Source organism: Tiliqua scincoides, chromosome 1, assembly GCF_035046505.1.
Source record: "Tiliqua scincoides isolate rTilSci1 chromosome 1, rTilSci1.hap2, whole genome shotgun sequence".
NCBI classification, from domain to species: domain Eukaryota; kingdom Metazoa; phylum Chordata; class Lepidosauria; order Squamata; family Scincidae; genus Tiliqua; species Tiliqua scincoides.
In genome coordinates, this window is record NC_089821.1 from 8,468,256 (window position 1) to 8,490,821 (window position 22,566).

The window sequence follows — 22,566 nt, forward strand, 5'->3', positions numbered from 1 at the left end:
CATATACAGCGCACTGTGGCATCTGCACTGCTTACTGTGCTACCTACCTCTGGCTTTGCTACTTCACAGTAGACAGGCAAAGAACTCAGCCACTCTGATTTTTATCCTTAACTTGCCCCATTTAACTTCAGTGTGCACAGCCGCTCAATGGCTTACCTTATATAAATATATATTCTTGCAATTCTCCTTCAAAATGGCGAATGTAGTTTCGTGTGTTCACCGTCGCCCAAAGACATGAGCAGTCTTTTGGACAACCGGACTTCACAAAAAATCCATGAGTCTCCACATGAAATGACTGGATACTTCCAGACTACTTCAAGCACAACTGTTTCCAAGGAACCAATATGATGTCATCCCTAGGGACCATGACATAATATGAGGATTATGTCTGGAGAGCAGAAGAACTATTAATGAAGATCTAGCTCTTGTAATCCTCTGTGGTTGGAGAGGAATGTTTTGAACAAGTCAAAACTAAAGGGCAATATAGCTTACTAGAGAAGTGGAACGGAATGGAGAATAAGTGTGCTGCTATTATCTGTGCATATAAGGACTTGTGTCCTTATACACGTCAATGGCGTGGCTACATTTGAAATGCTGTGTACTGTTCTGGTCACCAAAACTTGCAGAGATGTTGTAGAGTTGGAAAAGTTGCAAAAGAGGGCGACCAAACTGATCAGAGGGCTGGAGCACCTTTCCTTGCGAGAAAAGGCCCCAATGTTTGAACATTAAAAGGTGATTAAGAGGATTGTGGAGAGAACTTGTCTTCACTATTCTAGAACCAGGGGTCATCCAACGCAACTGATTTAGGACAGAGAGAAGGAGGTACTTCACACAACCAGTGGAATAGCTATAGGGGGGCTACTGCTTCCTGTAAACGTTCTCTGGTTGTGCCCTCTAGCATGCAGGCTTCCTGCCTGCTTATAAGCTTCATGCTTAGAAATGAAAAGCAAGAACCTTGACACAAGTGGTAAGACTAAAAAAAAAAATTATGGGTGCAGTGGGTGCGGAGGAGCCCTCTGGATCCATGGATAAGTGAAATCACAGATACCAGATCTGCAGATTCGGTGGGGTGGGCCTCCTGTACTAACTTTTCAGTAGGCCTTGGAACCACTTATGGGTCTCCTCAGACATGCGCTACCACTTTTGGTGGTGTATGTTTGTGGAGAAAAAAGGGGCTGGCAGCTTCAAAAAGGAGGGGTAGGATCCAATGCACAGCATTGCCACCAGATCTACCACCTCCCCAACCTATTCCTCCCCCCTCTACCTAGTTAGGCGCCCCCTCTCTCTCCCCACACAACCCATCCCACCCCTAACATAAGAACATAAAAACATAACAAGAGCCCTGCTGGATCAGACCAAAGGCTCTTCTAGATCAGCTTGCTGTATCTCACAGTGACCCACCAAGCACCTCAGGGAGCACGCAAGACAACAAAAGACCTACATCTTGATTCCACTCCCTTGCACCTGACGTTCCAGGGTAGCCTACTTCTAAAACCAGGAGGTTGCACATACCCATCATGGCTTGTAGCCTATGATGGACTTTTCCTCCAGAAATATGTCCAGTGCCCTTTTAGAGGCATCTGGGCCAGATGCCATCACCACATCCTGTGGCAAGGAGTTTCACAGACTAACGACTTGCTGGGAAAATATATATTTTCTTTTGTCTGTTCCAACTCTACTGACACTCAATTTTTGTGGACATCCCCTGGTTCTGGTGTTGTGTGACAGGGAAAAGAACATCCCTAAAAGAACAACCCCCTATCCACTTTATCCATCCCCTGCAAAATTTTGCACATCTCAGTCATGTCCCCTTAGGCTCAATGGCAGGTGTATTTGTGGCATACACCAGGGCTGTGTAAACCCTGGCCCGTGCACCATTTGCAGCCCTCATGACCTCCAATCCAGCCCACAGGCAGCTCCCAGTCTTCAATGAGCCCATCGTAGACTGTTGGAGCCCACACTGGCCACAACTGCCAGATGTGAGCTGTGGGACAGTTAGAGCAAGGCCTTTTATAGTCTATGTTTGCTGCTTTTTCCTGGGTGTTATTTTAACACACACCCCCATTGCCTCTGAATAACTTGTGTTTCTGGCTTGATCTGTATGTTTTCGCTATGAAAGAGGCGTGTAACAAGCAGTTCATAGTTCTCATGTGTTCTACATGCCTGTTTTATAGTTCTCATGTGTATTACAAATAAGCTCAGTAAAATTCATACATTTGTATAAGTTCCATCTATAATATATTCAAATATATATTGTTGGCAACCTTCAGTCTCGAAAGACTCTGGTATCGCGCTCTGAATGGTGGTTCTGGAACAGCATCTGGTGTGGCTGAAAAGGCCAATTCGGGAGTGACAATCCCTTCCACACCGGGAGCAAGTGCAGTCTGTCCCTGGTCTGTCTCCCTGGCTATGGGCCTTCCTTCTTTGCCTCTTAGCCTCAGACTGTTGGCCAAGTGTCTCTTCAAACTGGAAAAGGCCATGCTGCACAGCCTGCCTCCAAGTGGGACGCTCAGAGGCCAGGGTTTCCCATCTGTTGAGGTTCATTCCTAAGGCTTTCAGATCCCTCTTGCAGATATCCTTGTAGCGCAGCTGTGGTCTACCCGTAGGGCGCTTTCCCTGCACAAGTTCTCCATAGAGGAGATCCTTTGGGATCCGGCCATCACCCATTCTCACGACATGACCGAGCCAACGCAGGCGTCTCTGTTTCAGCAGTGCATACACGCTGGGGATTCCAGCTCGTTCCAGGACTGTGTTGTTTGGAACTTTGTCTTGCCAGGTGATACCAAAGATGTGTCAGAGGCAGCGCATTCAGCTTCTTCTCCTGTTGTGTGCGAAGAGTCCATGACTCGCTGCAGTACAGAAGTGTACTCAAGACACAAGCTCTGTAGACCTGGATCTTGGTATGTTCCGTCAGCTTCTTGTTGGACCAGACTCTCTTTGCGAGTCTGGAAAATGTGGTAGCTGCTTTGACGATGTGCCTGTTTAGCTCAGTATTGAAAGAGTGTCGGAGATCGTTGAGCCAAGGTACACAAAGTCATGGACAACCTCCAGTTCATGCACAGAGATTGTAATGCAGGGAGCTGAGTTCATGTCCTGAACCATGACCTTATTAAATAAATTATTTATTTACATATATTTACTCTAATATATTCATTCATTTACTGTTAAGTAGTGTTTGCAAAGCGTGTGTTGTGGATATAGCCAAATTCTGTTTCTATGTGGTTTTAAACTCTGGTTTCAAGACTTTAGATAAATAGGTGTATGGCTTATGTGCTGATCGACCTAATAAACTTGAACTTGATATTCATATTCATTTATGTAAATTTATTCACATTTGAAATGAAAATTAATTCTCCCCCCCCCCCCGGCTTCTGATACAGTCTCGGAGAGATGATGTGGCCCTTCTTCCAAAATGTTTGCCCACCCGTGGCATACACAATGGTGCTTGTGGCAGTGTGGAAGTGACACCTGATTATCTTCAACAATTGTGTTTGCTGAACAAGGAGTAAAACAGCCTCAGCTCTGTTGAACGAATTCATCCTCTCTAGATTTACCAGCCTGGATCTTTGCAGTGTCCACTAGGTGGGGAACACAAAGCATGACTAAGTACTAATCACAATTTCTTAAAACACCAAAATTAAATTAGGTGCCATGCAAAAAGAGAAACCAACATGAATTGGAGGGTGGGGTCAGTCAGTTGCATGTGTGAGTCCAAAAAAACCAAAATACTTCCTATAATAACAGTACAATCCTATCTATGTCTACTTATAAGTAAGCTCCATTGAATTTAATGAGATTTACTCCCACATGGGTATATAGGATTGCAGCATGAATATATGGCTCTCCTTCTTAAGCTTTAGAACTATGTGTGTGGCCATCTGATTGTAGGATCTTATGGAGGTTTGCCTCTTATACTGCCTTGGATTCTGCCTTGTTCATTTTAATTCTAGGTTTAAATAATATTCTATTATTTGGGTAACCATTTTTTTTTTATTAGATTACATGCACCTTGACCATTGCAAAAGGAAAGGTCAGGCAGACCTGAAAATAAATAGATAAGTCGATTCAGAATTATCCCAGAAATTGTAACTGGACCATGAGAGCCATTGTAACTCTTAAGCCACTGTTAAGTTTGCATACCGTACTGCAAAAGAGGGGACAAAACTACCCCTCCTCTGTTCATACACTAGCTCAGAGGTTCCGAAAGTGTGCATCGCAATGCCCTGCGGCACACATAGCAGCCATGTGGGAAGCCCAAGGTGGCCCTCATACGAGCTCTCCTGGATGCCACCATCTTGGGTTGCATCAGTTCTTGTGAGATTTAAGTGCTGCCATCTTGGATCGCACAACATTTTGCACAATACAAGATGGCGGTGCCAGCTGAGACAGGAAGAAGAGATTACAAAGGTGCCATGACCCTGTTAAATTTGGGAACTACTGCATTAACTTGACACAGAAAACAAGTGATACTCAAAAAGCCCATCTATAGCAATAAGAGAAACAAAATGGAAATTTTCACCCAGGAATAGAAATGGATGAATAATTAAAGAGTCCCTGGACTGACTATCTGTTAACATGATCCTCTAAAGCTGCAGTCCGGGAGCTACACACATTTATCCGGGAGTAATTCTCATTAAATTTTCTGGGCCTTACTTCTGGGTAGACTTGTACAAGATGCAGGGATGGGTGAGTCCAGCGTGGCTTTACTTGAGTCAAGTCACTCTGTCCCCCCATGACTCAACTCGAAAATGAGTCCAAACGGGAGGACTTTCTGAGTCACCCAGAGCATTTTTGCAACTCAAAAAGACTCAAGTGACAAGTCTTGCCCTGTAAAAAACCAGCCATAGAAAAAACGGAGCTGCTGCCAGGGTGTGTGTGTGTTTTTGTGTGTCGGAGTTCTCTTTAACCACACTCCTGCTGTCCCCATCCCATCTGTAAACAAGGTGGGAGGGGATGGGACGGACTGTGTGCGAGTGGGGACAGAAGCTGCAACAGGGAGGAAGGTCATGTGCAGCAGCTGGGCGGCTTACCAGTAAGACCTTTGTAGCTCTACTCAGAAGTAGTCCCATTTGCACCAGTCAGTCAATGAAGCTTCCTCTTCCCAAGTAACAACAGATCCATCAGGTTGGAAAGTGTGATTACTAAGAAACGCCTCCCCCCCCTTAGTCTTCTCCAGTCAGTTCTAAGGCAAGAACCCCCTTGGGCTCCTCTTTCTGCCCTCCTTCATCCAAAGAAAAAAATCAGACCGCCCATTCTTCATCCAATGATCATCAGTTCCTTCAGAGATGGACAAGAGATGCCTCCCCCCTCCTGCTTGTTGCAAAAGCAAAACATTAACCTTTCTCTGCCTCCTGGCTGGAACTTCCCTTCTGCTTCCCCGGTCTGAATGATGGCCTCATGAGATCTTTCACACTGCGAACAAAATAAACCAGCATAACCAGACCGACTTGAGTCTGCATGCGTGGGGACCGAGTGCTGAGTCAGCAGCCTCAGACTCGAGTCAGTGCCTGAGTCATCAACAAGGGTGACTCAAGTGTAAATGAGTCAGCAAACAACACATGTTTCTGTTACTTGGATTTGAGTCACCAACTCCAGTTTCCATCCTGGATAAGCTCCCTCTGTTAAGACAAACAGTGGCAAAATCTAGACATTCCATATAGTTAAGAGGAAACACACAACAAGAATTTGAGTCAGTGTATACAAAAGGCAACTCAAAGCCAATCAACATATATAATTATTTATTATGAATGATGCACAAACATATCTTAAAAAGGATATTTATCGAGAACCCATAATAGAGTTCCTTTCAAAGCATGTTTGCAGCAAAATAACACAGGTAACTATAACACAGGTAATACAGTAAAGTTCCCAAGAATGTATATGTTAGTAACTGTAACCAGCGATGAAACATTAGCTTCAATGAATGACATTTTTAAACTGCAGATAAAGGACGTGACAATGCACAAACCCTGAAAACAGACTTTTCTCATTAGAGGGATTTCTAGTTCATCCCAATTTTTCTGTTTGAGGAAGGGTCCAAGTTAGATAAATATGATCTACAGACACAGCAAATATATTTCTTTCTGAGTTCTTGAAACCTCAAAGGTGGAGAATTGGCCCTTCTATCCAATAGCCTAGCTAGGCGGGGTGCAAAGCACTAAGTTTTGCAGGGAGCCCCAATGCAAAGCAGCTCCTTCCCTTTGGAGCCATTCCAGGCTGCTAGAGAAAAACAGAGGCGTATGCAGACCATCACCTGGTCACAGCACTAAGCGCACACCTCCATTTTGCTCTAGTGGCCCAGAATGTCTCCGCAGGGGGAGGGGAGGGGCTGCTTGCATGGCGTGGAGAGGCTCCCTGCAAAATTTAGTACTTTGCACCCCCTCTTGCTTTGCTTCTGCTTCTATCATAATTCAGATCTGAAACATGAGATTTAAGTAGCACCGCTCCAATCAGAGCATTAGCAAACAGAGGAAAGTAATTGGCTTGCATTTCCCAATAAAAACTTTGCTACATTTACTTCGTTGCCGAACGCCAAATACAAATGGTATCTTTTCAAAGATCCAAACATCTTTTTAATAGAAATGGGAATAACTAAATAGTTGCGGAGCCACTCCTTGAAGCAGGGAATGCTTGCTGGCCAGCGGTGGTCCTCTTTGCCGTTAAGAGCAAGATTTTCCCACACGGACATACTGGGCACACGTTCTTCCCACGTTGACTCCCTTTAATATCATTTCGCTGAAGTCATCGAGTCCAATCAAAGTGATCAAAGGAGAAACAAATCCATAGACTCCACCTAAGAAGATGCTTATGGGCCATCCAATAAAGAACAGTATGAGCAGCCAAAAGATGCCCCAGAAGACACAAGTAAGAGTCATTTTCCACCTAATGACAAAAACAGAGGCGTTAATTCAGAAATTTGCTAACGTCTGTGGCCAACCAGTATGGCGAGGAGGCCTTGGCGGCAGTGACATCCTAAACATGTGCTCGGTGATTATGTCATTGCTAAGCAATCCAGGAATGCCAGCAACTCTACTACTGACGGTGATTTCGAGGTGTGAAAGGGGGTGTGAAGGTGGAAGGGTTAAAAAAGGAGACGGAAGGCAGACAAGAAGAAGGCAGAGGAAAAGTGGAGAGAGAACTGGAGAGACAGGAAATCGGTCAAGAGATGGAAACAGGGACCAGAGAAGGAGGAAAGAAAGAGCAAAGTAAGATCCCAAGGGCAGAACTAGAGGAAGGTGGGAAAGGTGATGGGGGAGGAGTGGACAAGGATCTGCTAGGGTAGACGGGGGAGAGGTGCAGGGGAGAGGAAGAAGTCCATGATGAGAAAGATCAGAGGGACCAGGAGCCTGAATGAAGGACAGGAGCTGTGGCAGAGAAAGGAGGAAAGAAGGCTTTGTGAAAGCTTCTTGGAATCTCCAGAACCCATAACTGAGGGCTGGCCCACACTCCATGGACTATGTTTCAGATCCCTGGTGATGGGCTACGTACACTAAGAGCCTAATCCTATGCTATGGCAGCGCTGGTGGCTGGCACACTGCCCCAACAACCACCAACTTGCAAGTGCCGAAAGGCATGTTGCACCGGTACTAAGCCAGCTGCACCAGTTGTGCCAGTTGGTGCAGGGCCTCAACGCTGGGAAGATGCTAGATTTGAGTGGCCAGTGGTAAGTGCTCCCGCTGGCTGGTGGTGAGGCTTTTTGGCATGGGGGGGAGGGTGCGGGAGTTGGAAGGAGGGAGGAACTGGGTGGAGCGAGGGCAAACCAAGGGGAGGCTCGGGCCCAGGAAGGGACGGCAGCAGAGTTTGCCGCTGATCCTATGCCCCCTCCCAAGCTGAGCAACCCAACACTGGCCTCCTTGGTTCTGCACCTGCTAAATAGCGGGTGCAGCTCTGAGGAGACCCATTGGTGGCAGTGGAGCTTTACCAGGGGTAGGGGAACACATGTTCCCTTTCCCTAAGGAGACTGGCCCTGCTGGATCTCACGGTGCCAGAGCACCATAGGATTGGGCTGTAGGTCAGCAGTTCTCCAACTGTGGGTCTAGGATCCACCAGTGGGTCATGACCCAATTTCTAGTCGTTTGCGAAACTGACAGGGCAGGTTAGGCTACAGGCATCAAAGGTTAAACAAGTTGCTGCTTTTGGGGGGGGATCACTGTTGCCCAATCACCATTATAACCACCCCGCTTGGCAAATAGAAATCTCCAGGGCCTCCAAAAAGTTTGAAAACTGCTGCAGTAGGTCAGAGATACAGACAAGTTGGAGCAAGTGATGCCACGGCAGGGAGGGGGAGAAACTGGACGGGGAGGGGCAGAGAGGAATGGGGGAGAGGTAGGCTGAGGATCCAGTAGTGATGGTACACACCGGATCATAGCTCCTCTTTTTCAAACCTCCCCACCCATTTCTCTCCTTGGGCTTGCGCCAGCTAAAAAACTGACACATATCCAAGGAGACCTATTATAGAGCAGGAGGCTTGCAGAGGGGTAAGGGGATCCCCTTTCCTTTCCAAGCCTCCCAATATGCCCCCCCCAGCTAGATACAGTGCACTCATTTTTGGCATGCCTGCACCAATGTGGGGGGGGGGGGGGAGGTTGGAATTGAACTGTCAAATAAAGAAAACCATACCTCTTCCTAGAGTTCACTGGAACTGCCTTTTCTAGAAGACTAAACCAGCTCCACCTTGGGAAGGTCTTGTCTCTAGTAACAAAACCAGAGAAGAAACCAGGTATTTCCACATGAACTTATATTTTGGTTACATTGAGATTAAGCAACTGTACTGTGATCAGGCGTGTGCAGGGTAACAATTGCTGCAGCTACTTGGAAGCTAAGCAGGGTCAGGCCCGGTTAGTACTTGGATGGGAGACTGCCTGGGAATACTGGGTGCTGCAGGCTAATACCATAGTCTTTCGAGACTGAAGGTTGCCAACCAAGCAACTGTTCTGGGTGGGATGCCTTCGAAAAGCGTTCAGAAACTTGAGATGGTGCAAAAGGCAGTGGAAAAAGGCATTCCTGTGATAGGATTCCAGTTTTCAGATCATATAACAACAGTATTACACCACTTTTAGGCACTCCCAATTAATTTCCAGGCCTAATTCAAACTGCTGTTACTAGTTGGCGTTTTCTTTTTAATGTAAACGAGCCCAGCGTATCTGAAGCAGGCATTGACTGTAACTCTACATGGGCAGACCTTCAAGCTTGTGGGATATCCTTGGTTGACAATTAGAGCCAGTAGTGTGGTAGAAAACAGTAAGTGGTGTTAAGTAGTGTGGAGGGCAGGGTCACATCACACACCCCCATTGCCACACCCCAGCAAGACTATGCAACAAAACAACCAGCTTAATATTTCTTCATTAGTATGCTTTCTTCTGTCAGTTTCTTCTCCTGAAATTCACCTTACTTCCTTTAAAGATCTAGCTCAGCAAATCGTGGGTCCAGCAGGCCAGGAACTGAATTGTAGTGGTCTTGAAACTGACAAGCTGACAGCTGACAAGAAAAATGTATTTCACTATGGAAAGTGAAACTGAGTTGCAGTGCACACTTAGTCACAAGTAGGCAATCGCACCTTGGTCCACTTCAAAGGGTGGACCAGAAGAATGTAACACTACCAGAAAGGTCCTAATCCGATGAATGCAGACCCCCAACAAACTCTAAAGGAGAAAGGTCCCCCCTCCAAGATGACAAGGAAAATGTATTGAGCACTAGGGAAAGAGAAACTGAGTCAAACGTGTTCATTTACTCATGCGTATGTGACCATGCTTTAGCTCTTTATCAAAGGCCAGGCGAAGGGGAACGCAAGGCCACTAGAACAGTCCTGATTTGATTAACATGGTGCTCAACAAACACTCTAGAAGTTAAACCCCCCACCATAATAAAAAGGCTAAAAACAGAGGCAGTGGTATAGTTAGAAGGGGTGCAAAGCACTAAGTTTTGCAGAGAGCCTTTCTGCAGCATGCAAGCAGCCTCTCCCCCTCCCATTTGGAGCCATGCCAGGCAGGGGGAGCAACATGAAGGCATACGCAGACCATCATCTGGTCACCGCACCAAGCACACACCTCTATTTTGCTCCCCCTGCCCGGAATGGCTCTACGAGAGAGGGGCCATTTGCACACTGCGGTGAGGCTCCCTGCAAAACTTAGTGCTTTGCACTACATCTAGCTATACCACTGAACAGAGGCTCGAGCTGCTGGCAAAGTGAAACTTTTTTTGTTATTCTCATAAAACTAGGTGGGTCCCACGCTCATCTTAAAAAGTGAGTCCCATCGATCAATTGTTTAGGAATCACTGGTCTAGCTCATTTCATTCCAAACTCTTGCAGTGGGTTGCAACAGTTTTGAAACAAGGGTGTACAAATTGAAATTGAGGATTAAAAATATTCCAGATAAATACAAAAGGTGAGTTACTCAGGTATATTCCTCAGAAATCAGTCCCACTGTGCTTAATAGGCCTTACTTTTGGGGAAATTTGCAGAGCCTTGATGAGCAATATGCTGCCTCTCAGGTATTAAGAACATAAAACATAAGAACAGCCCTGCTGGATCAGGCCATAGGCCCATCTAGTCCAGCTTCCTGTATCTCACAGTGGCCCACCAAATGCCCCAGGGAGCACACCAGATAACAAGAGACCTGCAAGGCTTCCTGGGAATTGTAGTTAAGAACATAAGAACAGCCCCACTGGATCAGGCCATAGGCCCATCTAGTCCAGCTTCCTGTATCTCACAGTGGCCCACCAAATGCCCCAGGGAGCACACCAGATAACAAGAGACCTGCAAGGCTTCCTGGGAATTGTAGTTAAGAACATAAGAACAGCCCCACTGGATCAGGCCATAGGCCCATCTAGTCCAGCTTCCTGTATCTCACAGCGGCCCACCAAATGCCCCAGGGAGCACACCAGATAACAAGAGACCTGCAAGGCTTCCTGAGAATTGTAGTTAAGAACATAAGAACAGCCCCACTGGATCAGGCCATAGGCCCATCTAGTCCAGCTTCCTGTATCTCACAGTGGCCCACCAAATGCCCCAGGGAGCACACCAGATAACAAGAGACCTGCAAGGCTTCCTGAGAATTGTAGTTAAGAACATAAGAACAGCCCCACTGGATCAGGCCATAGGCCCATCTAGTCCAGCTTCCTGTATCTCACAGCGGTCCACCAAATGCCCCAGGGAGCACACCACATAACAAGAGACCTGCATCCTGGTGCCCTCCCTTGCATCTGGCATTCTGACATAGCCCATTTCTAAAATCAGGAGGTTGCACATACACATCATGGCTTGTAACCCATAATGGATTTTTCCTCCAGAAACTTGTCCAATCCCCTTTTAAAGGCATCCAGGCCAGATGCCGTCACCACATCCTGTGGCAAGGAGTTCCACAGACCAACCACACGTTGAGTAAAGAAATATTTTCTCTTGTATTGTGTAGGACAGTGGTTCCCAAACTTGTTTGCATGACCAACTGGTCTGTTGGCTGTGTTTCCCCATTAGGGCTACAATCCTTTACATTGTATAGGGCAACTCATTTTTCTAAAGGATTCCACTGCTCCCAGGGAGCCACAGCTCATGGTTTGGCAGCCACTACTGCAGGATATTAACATGTGCCCCTAGTCAGAGTTCTCAGTTTGCCTCCTTTGAATTCTTTGAATAAAAGTTTCCAAAGCAGGACCTCAGTGCTCTTGCTGATGATCTTGACACTCCTGCTAAAGCAGAAGTCCTGAAACTCTGCTCCTCTGGGCACCCCCGCAACCACACCCTTAGCTAGACTCCTGAAATCCAGGAAAATTTATTTGCAGAGGGTAGAGCCAAATGCAAAATGATGCAGGCCAGGAGATGCCCTCCACTGGAATGAACAGCACCTATAAGCAGAAATCTGCATCTCAGTTACTACAAAGCAGCAATCCCAGCAGCCTAATTTATTCTGCAATTACCAGCAGGGTGATTTCTTAAAGATCAATCAGGTGGTGAAAAAAACTCTCAAGTGAGACCAATCACTTAGAAAATAGTTATTAAGGACTTCTGTTAATAGTTATTAACTTAAATAGTTACTAAGAAAATAGTTATTAAGACTTCTGTTAACAGGTTTGTTGCAAGAACACATCACTGCAAGCGAACTCCCCAACAGTCACTATGAGACACAGAGATCACAATGCTCACCTTTTCAGTCGCTTGTTCTTTCCTCTTGAATCTCAACCCCAGTTCCCCTGCTGATACCAAATCACCACCTCCTTCACCTAGACAATTCCAGAATTTTGCAATAATTAGGACAGAAAATCTGATTTAGCACAGATGGCACTGTCTCATATAAGCTATACCACGACTGCAAGTGAGACTGGAATTAGTGCCTAATAAGCAAACTGTGATTTAATATTTAAAAAAAATAAAAATAAACTTGATTTGCATTTTTTTAAAGCTGCAGAATTTTGCAAAAATATACTCAGTTGCACCTGGACATATACCTGGTAATTTTGCTGCCTTCCAGAACTTTATACACTTTTGAATACACTGCTGATGAGTGTGTCCAAATGGCTGAATGGCACAATTATTTAAATGGCTCCAAAATAAAATAAAATTGCCAAAAAACATTTTATTATACCTTTATGGTAGTAAAGTACAAGGTGCAAAGCACTAAGTTTTGCAGGGAGCCTCACCACGAAGTGTAAGTGGCTCCTCCCCTTTAGAACCATTTCAGGCTGCTAGAGCATATGGCACCATGCAAAACTTAGTGCCTTGCACCCCCTCTAGCTACGCTACTGTTTTATGGTTTATTAATTTTATGGTTAACCTACCTTTATGGTGTCCAAAGTTTGAATAGCCTTTGGAAATTCTGACTTACTTTCCAGTTTTCGCTGAAATACAGAGCAAAACAAGCCAGCTAAGACACTACCACACCCACAAGCTCAATTCCATGGCAAGTATCTTACAATCATGCCTTTGTTTCTGCTCTTGCAAATCAGCTGATATAACAAAATGATTTAAGAGAAAGGCAGTCACATGCTCAGTAAAAAAAAAAGGGCATATGCTAGACAACAGAAAGAGAGGATTCATTAAATATAATCATCTTCTAGTTGTGTGCACCAACATGATTATTTGCCAGTGGCCAAAGTAAAATTAGGTACACAACAAGATATATGATCCCCCCTTCCTATTTTCTTGCATTTATGCCTTGCATGTGGGTACAAAAAGGAAAGAAAAACACATTGATCTCAAACACTTCTCTTCAGTCCACTTCTTTTGCTTCTTCTGGTCTTAAGAGCATAAGAACTGACCTGCTGGATCAGGCCAAGACCCCAATCCCATTCAAGAGATGCAGCAGCGGAGCACATGCTCTGTGGGAACCAGGCCTTTGTGTTGTTCCAGAAGTGCCCTCAAGTGTTCTGAGACGGCCTGAAGGCTGTGCGTGTTGGCAGGTGCCTTTCTGCTGTTGCCGGTACACAGAGCAACACCTGCCAAAGCCAGTAAGTGGTGTAGGGCCGGGGAAGTGGGGGAGTTATGGGCAGGGGTGGAGTTGGCAGATCAGGCCTAGGATCAGGCATGCCGTATCCTGCCCCCCCTACCTGATCCAACATGGATCAAATTGGGCTTGTGCCAGCAATATCATTGGTGCAGGCCTGAGTTGACCCATTGCAGCTGCTTGGGCTTACCACGGGGCAAGGAGGAACTAAAGTCTCCCTTGCCCGTGCAGCTGCACGAACGTGGGCTCTGCTGCACCCTGCAGGGGAATTTTGGCTACTGGGGGTCTCCTTGTCCCCTTGCCCCAAGGAGACCTCCAGCAGCCAAAATTCCCCCGCAGGATGCAATGAAGCCTACGTGCATGCTGCTGCATGGGGAATTTAGTTAGGGCTGGGCTGGATTTATCCCAGGATTGCGTTTCCTGCAGTGGCCCACTGGTTGCCACCGAAAAGCGAATACAATTCAATCTTGTAGATAAGTCAAGGGCAAGTTTTGGTCCAAAAATCCAGACTTTTTCCATGACCTGTGGATAAGTCAAGTTTGGGAGAGATTGTGGCCTCCATGGAGGAACCTCCAGCAGGGCTGCACCACTGCAATTTCCATGCCCTACATGCTTACTTTTCCCTTCCTCCAACTTACCTGGGCCGGTGTAGTTGCAACCACAAAAGATGTTGCTTGAAAGTTGCAGGCTTAACCAGGCTGGTGTAGCTGGAGCAGCATCAAGTTAGGTTGCAGCTATACCAGCCTTGTTAGGTTGAAGGGAGGGCGAGCTTATGCAGCATTAAGTCTGCCTGCAGCTTACAAGCTTAACCCGTCCCTTCAGCTTAAGACCATAAGAACATCCCTGCTGGATCAGGCCAAAGGCCCATCTAGTCCAGTCTCCTGCATCTCACAGTGGCCCACCAGATGCTCTGGGAGCACATGAGACAACAAGAAACCTGCTTCCCGGTGCCTCTCCTGTGCACCTGGCATCTTGGGGTCGCCCACTTCTAAAACCAGAGGTTGCACATACCCATCATCATCATCATCATCATCATCATCATCATTATTATTAATTTATACCCCGCCTTTTTGCCCAATGGGCACACAAGGCGGCTTACAAACACTTTAAAAATACAACATTAAAAACAATCATTAAAAACAATTTACAATAATTAAAAAATCTAAAAACAAACAAACCCCGTGGATTTTCACATATAAAAAGCAAGAAGCAAGAACGCCAGCCAGCCTGTCAACAATTAAAAGCTTTTTGAAATAAAAAGGTCTTCAGTCCACGAGGGAGCAGTTCTCAGTTCTAAGGGGAGGGTATTCCACAGTTCGGGGGCCACCATCGAGAAGGCCCTCTTCCTGGCCGCCGCCCCTCTCACATCTCTTAGTGGCGGCACAGTCAAAAGGGCCCCCCCAGATGATCTAAGAGCACGGGCAGGATTGTAGGGAAGGAGGCGTTCCCTCAAATACCCCGGACCCGAGCTGTAAAGGGCTTTAAAAGTCAAAACTAGCACCTTGAATTCGGCCCGGAACAGAACCGGCAGCCAGTGCAACAGAGCAACAGCTCGACAGAGTCAAACCGACGTGCCCCAGCAACCACAATCATGGCTTGTAACTTGTGATGGAGTTTTCCTCCAGAAATCTATCCCCTTTTAAAGGCATCTAGGCCAGATGCTATTACCATAACCTGTGGCAGGGAGTTCCACAGACTAATTACATGCTGAGTAAAGAAATATTTTCTTTTGTCTGTCCTAACTCTCCCAACCCTCAATTTTAGCAGATGTCCCCTAGTTCTGGTGTTATGTGAGAGTGTAAAGAGCATCTCTCTATCCACTCTGTCCATCCCCTGCATAATTTTGTATGTCTCAATCATGTCCCCTCTCAGGCGCCTTTGAAGAGCCCCAATGCACTGGGTGAACAGAGTTGGATTGAAGCTGTAGTGGAAGTGCAGCCCAGGTCTGCTCCATAAGCTCCAACATGTAGTAGTAGAATTCAATCATGGGAAAGTGAAATGTGCACCTTCAGACTAGAACTCCTAGGCCCCAGAAGCAGGTCACCCAGTTCAGTTCTCAGGCTCCTAATAGTCAGTTCCACCCTTTCTTCTAGTTTAGGGTGTGTTTAGAACACATGACCTTGGATCAAGTCTACACGTGTTTTGGTATTGCTTGAAAAGTGTAATTAATGGTATGGAGTACACATATAATTCTGGAAGACAGAGGAGAAAAGAAAAAATGAAATAAAGGCCAAGCAAGTTTATTTCACCTGGGCTTTGTTTCAAAATCATACCCATAGTAATGATAGTGAAAGCCAGTCCTTGGATGCCTGTGCATTATTATTAGAAGAAAAAGCAAATTAGGACTTTGCCGAGGTAGAAACAAAGGAACATAGTAATTCTACTCAAAGGAAGGAAGGAAATTATTCCATTCTGATCAATGTTTTTATTTCATTTCAATCACGCTCATGCTAAGTTAAAACTGTCAGTTAACTTGTTTTGAAAATGTAGAAACATCTGGTTTGCAGGAAAATTTAGAAAGTGGGGGCAGTAGCGTAGCTGGAGGGGGGTGCAAAGCTCAAAGTTTTGCAGGGAGCCTCACTGCATTGTGCAAGCAGCCCGTCCCCCTCTTCTTTGGAACCATTCCGGGTGGTGGGAGCAAAACAGAGGCATATACTCCCCCTTCCCAGAATGGCTCCGAAGGGGAGGGGGAAGAGCCGCTTGCATGGCGCAATGAGGGTCCCTGCAAAACTTAGTGCTTTGCACCCCCTCTAGCTACTCTACTGAATAGGGACTAATCAGCCTCTTTCCCTGGGCCCAAAATCAGCTTTTCTGACCCTGACAAAAATTCCTAACCAGATCTCAGCAAATATTTACTGCGCAATCATATCCTCAAGAGACTCCAGGGTATTGCCACGTACACTTGCACAACAATGGCCCAGCCAGCACAGAAGTCTGTCTGCTGAAGGTCACATCACCGACACCTGCACAATGTCGGAAAAATGCTGGTGTACCTCAGAGACAGGCGCAAGTCTGCCAAATGGGACATGATTGAGACATACAAAACCATGCAGGGGATGGACAGATAGAGAGGCGCTCTTTTCCCTCTCGAATAACACCAGAACCAGGGGACATCCACTAAAATTGAGTGTTGGGAGGGTTAGGACAAAAGAAAATATTTCTTTACAGAGCGCGTAATTAGTTTGTGGAACTCCTTGCCTCAGGAAGTAGTGATGGCATCTTGCCTGGATGCCTTTAAGAGGGGATTGGACAAATTTCTGGAGGAAAAGTTCATTACAAGTAACAAGTCATAGCAGGTAAGTGCAAGCTCTTGGTTTGAGAGGCAGGCTGCCTCTGATTGCCAGATGCAGGGGAGGGCACCAGGATGCAGGTTGTGTCTGTTGTCTTGTGTGTTCCCTGAAGCATTTGGTGGGCCGCTGTGAGATGCAGGAAGCTGGACTAGATGGGCCTGTGGCCTGATCCAGTGGGGCTGTTCTTATGTTCTTAACTACAATTCCCAGGAGGCCTTGCAGGTCTCTTGTTACCTGGTGTGCTCCCTGGGGCATTTGGTGGGCCACTGTGAGATACAGGAAGCTGGACTAGATGGGCCTATGGCCTGATCCAGCGGGGCTGTTCTTATGTTCTTAACTACAATTTCCAGGAAGCCTTGCAGGTCTCTTGTTATCTTGTTGGCCACAGCCTGCCAACAAACACAAGAATGCAAGGGAGGGCACCAGGATGAGGTCTCTTGTTATCCGGTGTGCTCCCTGGGGCATTTGGTGGGCTGCTGTGAGATACAGGAAGCTGGACCAGATGGGCCTATGGCCTGATCCAGCAGGGCTGTTCTTATGTTCAAATAGGCGCCAAACAGGAAGGAGACCATGATGTTACACAGAAGTGACATGAGAAGGACAGAAGACATGAGAAGGACAGAAGGACATGAGAAGGTGCAAAAGAGAGCGACTAAGCTGATTACGGGGCTGGGGCACCTTCCTTATGAGGAAAGGCTACGGCGTTTGGGCCTCTTCAGCCTAGAAAAGAGACGCTTGAGGGGGGACATGATTGAGACATACAAAATTATGCAGGGGATGGACAGAGTGGATAGGGAGATGCTCTTTACACTCTCACATAATACCAGAACCAGGGGACATCCACTAAAATTGAGTGTTGGGCGGGTTAGGACAGACAAAAGAAAATATTTCTTTACTCAGCGCGTGGTCAGTCTGTGGAACTCCTTGCCACAGGATGTGGTGCTGGCGTCTAGCCTAGACGCCTTTAAAAGGGGATTGGACGAGTTTCTGGAGGAAAAATCCATTATGGGGTACAAGCCATGATGTGTATGCGCAACCTCCTGATTTTAGGAATGGGTTAAGTCAGAATGCCAGATGTAGGGGAGAGCACCAGGACGAGGTCTCTTGTTATCTGGTGTGCTCCCTGGGGCATTTGGTGGGCCGCTGTGAGATACAGGAAGCTGGACTAGATGGGCCTATGGCCTGATCCAGTGGGGCTGTTCTTATGTTCTTATGTTCTAAGGACAAGGTGGAGTCAACATGCACCATATCCAAATGACAGATATGCCCTCAGAAAAATGCTATGCTAATTTCAGAGCTGGTGTAGGTGGGCGTAAATCTGTAGCGGACATTGGAGAAGGGAAAACGTACTAGAAAATTGCGCCTCTGTTAGAAGGCAAACTGGCTCTGACCTCAGTAGATTCAACCGCCAGAGAAAGCAAACCAAAAGGCTCCAGGGGCCCCGCTTCCCACAAGTGTGGGTTGTTTTGATCCTGGATAGGAAATACACGAAGACAACGTTTCTCAACGTTTGTTTCCCGCCGTACCAATTTGCACGGTCCATGTCTTGGAATGACCACCAGACACAACTGATGATGACGTCGTTGCCAGTTACTGCCAGGTTGAGAGGCCAGATGCAAGATGACAAACACCAGTAAGAGGCTCAGGGTGGATGGGAGGGCTTTCTCGAGTGCTCATAAACACTCTTTGGAGCTCTGCCTGCTGAGCTGAGCCTCCTCCTGCTATCTGCCACCTTGCATTGCTGGTCTCGCTGCTGGACTACAGGTGGTCAGGGGTCCCAAACGTACCAAAAGTCCACTTCAGTGGTACGGGTACCACTTCAAGTACCACTGGTGGTACTGGTTGAGAAAAGCTGCTCTAAGGCTGTGTTTAACAATTGTCAGACAATTTATTGAATGCAAATCTTAGCCAAAAAAAAAAAAAAAGTCATTCTCATACCTCATTGATTCACTCATCTTAACGTACCTCCCAGCCAGAAAATCACAGGGCACAACACTGAGCCAATCGTATGACTTCAGCTGGGAGAACAACAGGGTGGAAAAGCACATTTTGTCCATTCACTCTCTCTCTCTCTCTCTCTCTCTCTCTCTCTTATTTACCAAAGCTAGCTGATGGTTGTCCATCCAGGGAGAATTGGGATCGCTGCCAGCTTCTTCCAGAACTTTGTCTTTTAAAGCTTTTGCTGTAACTCTCTCTCTCTCTCTCTCTCATTGGCTTCTCTGGACACTAGGGTGGAGATCTTCTGGACTGGTCTAAACTAGATCTCTCCCATGCTATCATGATAAGAAGTTGTGCATCTTGCTTTTTCAGCCACCCTTATGTACTCCAGTCTCCTGACCTCACGTCTGTCGGGCTTACAAACTGATTAGTCACCCCACTGTTTCAACATCTGCCAGTTTCCTCTTATGGCTTCCTCTTTTCCAGACTCTAGGGAGAACCAGTGTGTTTCTGGCATAGCCTCACACACACACACCCGCATCTCGGAAGTGCTGCATTTCTGCAAAGCTACTTCTACCAAAAGCTAGTTAGCAGAAAAATCAGAGTTCTGGGTTCACAACAATGGCATCACTTTGGTTATGTATTCATAACATTAAGTTTATAGTAGAGGTGTGCCCCGGTATCCACCAGGGTTCCGTTAAGAACATAAGAACAGCCCCACTGGATCAGGCCATAGGCCCATCTAGTCCAGCTTCCTGTATCTCACAGCGGCCCACCAAATGCCCCAGGGAGCACACCAGATAACAAGAGACCTCATCCTGGTGCCCTCCCTTGCATCTGGCATTCTGACATAGCCCATTTCTAAAAACAGGAGGTTGCACATACGCATCATGGCTTGTAACCCGGAATGGATTTTTCCTCCAGAAACTTGTCCAATCCCCTTTTAAAGGCATCCAGGCCAGATGCCATCACCACATCCTGTGGCAAGGAGTTCCACTGTTCCAGGCTCCTCCATGGATACCGAAACTGTGGAGGCTGGGGACGCCTTTAAAAAGACAGGGGAAAGTTTAAAAAATCTTGGTGAAACAAGATTTTTTAAAATGTTCCCTTATCTTTTTAAAAGGTGCCCCTGGTGTCCATGGTATCTGTGGATAATGGAAACCGTGGATAACAAATCTGCGGATACCAGGGCATGCCTATGTGTGTTGATTACGCATTGAAGAATTGCAGCATTTTAATTCTAACTCCTAATTCTAACTCTGATGCACATGTATACACACATACACATGGGCTTGCTTCACCCGATACGGGAGGCCAGCGTATCACACCTATGACGGACCTTCTCTCGTACAGTGGGCGGGGCAACACCCCGGGCAGTAGGCATGGTTCAGTAGGCAGTAGGCAGTAGGCATGGCAGTAGGCATCGCTGCTGCTGATTTTTTGTCTATAACTTCTGATAGAATAGAGATATTTCAATGCAGTTTGGTTGGTTGGCAACCTTCAGTCTCGAAAGACTATGGCGGTTTGTTTCATTGCATTCTACATGAAATTACGCATCGATTGATATATAAACGTGATGGTATTACTCAAAAATGCAAAGACTTAAAAATGATAGTGAGTAGTGGTGTCACCCTACTGTGCACATCACCCGGTACAGCCTGCACCCCCTAGCAATACCATTGCACAGAATCAGGAAGTTTAGTGCCCATAAAAGGGCAAAACCTCAGGGGGCAACACACACCCTTTCAGTAGGCAGTACTGCTGGGATGCATGCAGGCACAGGAAGTTCACCAAGAAATAATTGGCAGCACTAGAGGAGGGACAACCACAGCCCTTGCCACGGAGAAACCACAGATTGGAGTGAATGTATGGCTGCAAATCCCATGTGGCTGTGATTTTCAAACTCTCCGGGAGTTTGAAACCTGCAGTAAATCTTTGCGGGGGCGGGGGGGAAGCAACAGGGGCAGGGGGAAGGCAGCGACGCGATCCCCAGGATCACGTCACTCAGGGGGCTGCAGGGACTGGGGTGCACTCACCAGTCCCTGCAGCAGCCATTCCTGTGTGCGGGGAGCCCTGTACGAGCCCCTGCAGGGCGCCCCAGGTCAGGGAAAGGGAGAGTGGAGTGATCCGCTCTGCCTCCGCGGAGCGCAATCGCCCCACTCTCCCTTTCCCTGACCTGGGGCGCCCTGCAGGCGCTCGCGCAGGGCTCCCCGCACACAGGGACGGCTGCTGCAGGGACTGGTGAGTGCACCCCAGTCCCTGCAGCCCCGTCAGAAGGGAAAGCGGAGCGATCGTGCTCTGATTCGGATTTTGCAGAGTGGGGCACAATAGCTCCGCTTTCACTTTTCCTGACCTGGGGAGCCCTGCTGAAGGTTGCGCAGGGCTCTCCAAACCCCCGGGAGGCTGCAGGAGGCTTGGGCAAGTGCACCCAAGCCCCTGCAGCCCCCCTGAGCGGCGTGATCCTGAAGATTCCGCTGCTGCCTTCCCCCTGCCTCCTGGCTGCCCCCACCCCTTAAGGGGGCAGAGGCCAGGACCCACAGGCTGGGGCGTCGCGATGCCCCAGTTTGAATACCACTGCCATATGGGTTGAAACTCATGAAAGTGACTCACGTAAATATTTTCGCATGGCATGACTGAACCTCTGGTGAGGGTTTTAGACCACAGTCATAGGCACATTTGTTTTGGGAGTTACCTCTAGTAAACTCAGTGAGAGCTTCTTCTGAGTAAACATGCATATTAAAGCTATGGGACCTATTTCCAGATCAACATGTTTAGGACAGATGGTGTAACAGTTAAGGAAAAAGAGGAAGAAGAACTTCAGAGTTCCTCCTTGTGTTTTCAATAGCACCTCTGTCTTGGATTGATAGTGCTTCCATGCAACTTACAAGGAAAGCTGGTTTTCAAACAGTTGGTTTTGTGTTGGAACTGGGTAAGTGGAAAATATTGGATGAAAGGACACATGTGACAGTTAAAATCATTACCTCTTGGCTGTCTAGAAGTAAGGGTGTGCCTACTCCAGGGGGCAGCAGGGCGGTTTTTGAGAACTGCAGCCTGCTAACAGTCACATTTTAAACTTTTATGCAGACAGTTGCCGCTCTAATGTAGGTTTGGCAGATGGCCCTCAAAAGGACAGACAGACTGCCCCAGTGGCATAGCTACGGGGGGTGCATAGCACTAAGTTTTGCAGGAAGCCTCACCACAGCATGCAAGTTCCCCCCCCCCTTTGGAGCCATTCTGGACAGGGGGGAGCAAAACAAAGGCGAATGCATAGGTGTATGCTAAACTCTAGCTACGCCACTGAACTGTCTAACATCTACTTGCCTCTGTGCTTGAATCAACTTGTAGCAGCTTAAAACTAAAACTTTAAAAAATATTTAAAAGCCCAACAGCTCTACTATATGCTTGCTTGCAATATCTTCCCATGAAGTTGTGAAACAGCCAGAGGTCACTTCTACTGGCAGACAAGAGCGTGTACAGGTTGGCCACAAAGTCCCTAAGTATGCAGAGTTAAATGGCTGCTATCCCAAATCCACACCATCTCATGCATAGGGACTTAGGGCACAATCCTAACCAGGTCTACTCAGAAGTAAGTCCTATTGTGTTCAATGGGGCTTACTCCCAGGAAAGTGAGGTTAGGATTGCAGCCTTAGCCATTCTGTACATCAGGGATCTCCAAACCTTTCGGCCAGAGGGCCGCATCAAATATCTGGCATGGTTTTGAGGGCTGGAAAAAAAAATTTAAATATAAAATTTAAAGAGAGATGGAACTTAGATGAATGAATAAATGCATGAATGGGCTCATTCATTCAACCTCTCTGGCCCTCAGAACACCCTCCAGACACAATCAGAGAACAATTCTGGTCATGTTCAGTTGAGTGGGCCAGAGGCTTTCAGGGGACAAG

At 46.9% G+C, this 22,566-nt stretch overlaps 1 long non-coding RNA gene across 1 annotated transcript; it reads right to left on the reverse strand.

Annotated features, from left to right (window-relative positions):
- Positions 1-5,820: 5,820 nt before the first annotated feature.
- LOC136635747 (uncharacterized) lies at positions 5,821-12,185 on the reverse strand. Its single transcript, XR_010793418.1, has 3 exons — positions 12,140-12,185; positions 8,620-8,691; positions 5,821-6,882 (listed from the first exon to the last, which is right to left on the reverse strand). It is a non-coding gene; the product is annotated as an uncharacterized lncRNA (long non-coding RNA).
- Between the last annotated feature and the right edge of the window lie 10,381 nt (positions 12,186-22,566).